Source organism: Schistocerca serialis, unplaced genomic scaffold (genome assembly GCF_023864345.2).
Source record: "Schistocerca serialis cubense isolate TAMUIC-IGC-003099 unplaced genomic scaffold, iqSchSeri2.2 HiC_scaffold_1111, whole genome shotgun sequence".
NCBI lineage: Eukaryota > Metazoa > Arthropoda > Insecta > Orthoptera > Acrididae > Schistocerca > Schistocerca serialis.
Genome location: NW_026047306.1, coordinates 35,001 through 37,500, shown reverse-complemented (window position 1 = coordinate 37,500; position 2,500 = coordinate 35,001). Strand labels below are relative to the sequence as shown.

The window sequence follows — 2,500 nt, the reverse complement described above, 5'->3', positions numbered from 1 at the left end:
TCGGCCGTCAGTCTGGCAGTCATGGCCGGTCCTTGCGGCCGGCCGCGAAGCCCTGACGAGTAGGAGGGTCGCGGCGGTGGGCGCAGAAGGGTCTGGGCGTGAGCCTGCCTGGAGCCGCCGTCGGTGCAGATCTTGGTGGTAGTAGCAAATACTCCAGCGAGGCCCTGGAGGGCTGACGCGGAGAAGGGTTTCGTGTGAACAGCCGTTGCACACGAGTCAGTCGATCCTAAGCCCTAGGAGAAATCCGATGTTGATGGGGGCCGTCATAGCATGATGCACTTTGTGCTGGCCCCCGTTGGGCGAAAGGGAATCCGGTTCCTATTCCGGAACCCGGCAGCGGAACCGATACAAGTCGGGCCCCTCTTTTAGAGATGCTCGTCGGGGTAACCCAAAAGGACCCGGAGACGCCGTCGGGAGATCGGGGAAGAGTTTTCTTTTCTGCATGAGCGTTCGAGTTCCCTGGAATCCTCTAGCAGGGAGATAGGGTTTGGAACGCGAAGAGCACCGCAGTTGCGGCGGTGTCCCGATCTTCCCCTCGGACCTTGAAAATCCGGGAGAGGGCCACGTGGAGGTGTCGCGCCGGTTCGTACCCATATCCGCAGCAGGTCTCCAAGGTGAAGAGCCTCTAGTCGATAGAATAATGTAGGTAAGGGAAGTCGGCAAATTGGATCCGTAACTTCGGGATAAGGATTGGCTCTGAGGATCGGGGCGTGTCGGGCTTGGTCGGGAAGTGGGTCAGCGCTAACGTGCCGGGCCTGGGCGAGGTGAGTGCCGTAGGGGTGCCGGTAAGTGCGGGCGTTTAGCGCGGGCGTGGTCTGCTCTCGCCGTTGGTTGGCCTCGTGCTGGCCGGCGGTGCAGGATGCGCGCGCCTGCGCGGCGTTCGCGCCCCGGTGCTTCAACCTGCGTGCAGGATCCGAGCTCGGTCCCGTGCCTTGGCCTCCCACGGATCTTCCTTGCTGCGAGGCCGCGTCCGCCTTAGCGTGCTCCTCCGGGGGCGCGCGGGTGCGCGGATTCTCTTCGGCCGCCATTCAACGATCAACTCAGAACTGGCACGGACTGGGGGAATCCGACTGTCTAATTAAAACAAAGCATTGCGATGGCCCTAGCGGGTGTTGACGCAATGTGATTTCTGCCCAGTGCTCTGAATGTCAACGTGAAGAAATTCAAGCAAGCGCGGGTAAACGGCGGGAGTAACTATGACTCTCTTAAGGTGGCCAAGTGGCGGCGGTGTGGCTGCATCCGGACTTGGCTTTTCGAAGTGCGGTCTTGATGTAGTCGTGCTGCTGCTGCGAGGTGCCTTCCTTGGGTTATGGTTACAGGGAGAGTGATGCGCAATACATGGGCCTAGCCCTCTTAGCCTCTCCTCTCCTGCGGTCTTCTCCCCTTCTCGTGGGCCCGCTGATTTTTGCAGAGTGGAAGACCGCACCAGGGGCTTGGGGGGGTTACCAGCCCCCCCTCGCATTATCCCTTTATAGTTGGGGGCAGCCGACAAGAAACAAGAGATGGTGGCCCTTCCGCTGAAGGTGCCACCCCAGCTACCCCAGCACCTATTCGGCCAACCGGCCGTAACGAAAATGCGATAGTTTGTGTAGCTCCCTTTGCTTGCAGTGAGTGCCACCGCACTTTCACCACGAAGAACGGTCTCGGGGTCCATCGCCGCCGCCAACACCCTGCGGCCGCCAACGCTGAGATCGTGACGGAGAGGCATCGCGCGAGGTGGACGGAGGAAGAAGTCCTGTCGCTCGCCAAGGCAGAGGCCGAACTGTTCCTGGAGAGGGACGCCCGGTTCTTCTTTGTAAATCAAGAACTTACCAGGATGTTCCCCGACCGAACACTTGAGGCAATCAAGTGCCGACGGCGGCAAGCTGCCCACAAGCAGCTTGTCCGCCAATTCATGGAGGCACTTGAGATCGGTCGGGGTGAAGAGCCGGCGTCCCGCCGTGGAGCAGCGAGCTCGCTGCCTGACGCGGGCGAGGCCGCTGCGCCGCCCGTCGACGCAGCCGAGGACTTCGCGGCCGACACCACCGGGCCGCCGCCGGAGGGGCCGACTGACGCCGCCATCTGGGAGCATCTGGCGGGGCTACCTGCTTCCGCCCAGCGTTTCTCTGCCCTGGATCGAGTCATTGGTCTGGGGCGGGGCACGCCGCCCGATGTCATCCTGGGCATGCTCCCGGATGCCCTTGCGTCGGTCGGGTCCAGGGGGGAGAGGTCGATCACCAGGACACAGCGGCCGCGCCAACCATCCAAGCGGCCGCCTGCCGCCCCGCCGCTGCAGAAGCGCAAGCGGCGCCGCTGGGAATACGCGCGGACACAGGACGCCTTCCGTAGGTCGCGTGCGCGTTGCGTGCGCGGCTTGCTGGACGGCACCCTGCTGCAGCCGCCACCCGACATCCCCGGTCTGCTGGACTTCTGGGCGGACCTCTTCACGAAGAAGCCGATCTCCACCGCCGGCTTCATCCGTGACCGCCTTCTCCCGCACTCGGAGCCTGTCGCTCCTGAG

The 2,500-nt window shown here is 63.1% G+C and overlaps 1 pseudogene; it reads left to right on the top strand.

Moving 5' to 3' along the window:
- Positions 1-2,500, top strand: part of LOC126431794 (large subunit ribosomal RNA) — a 7,961-nt pseudogene that overhangs the window by 1,674 nt on the left and 3,787 nt on the right.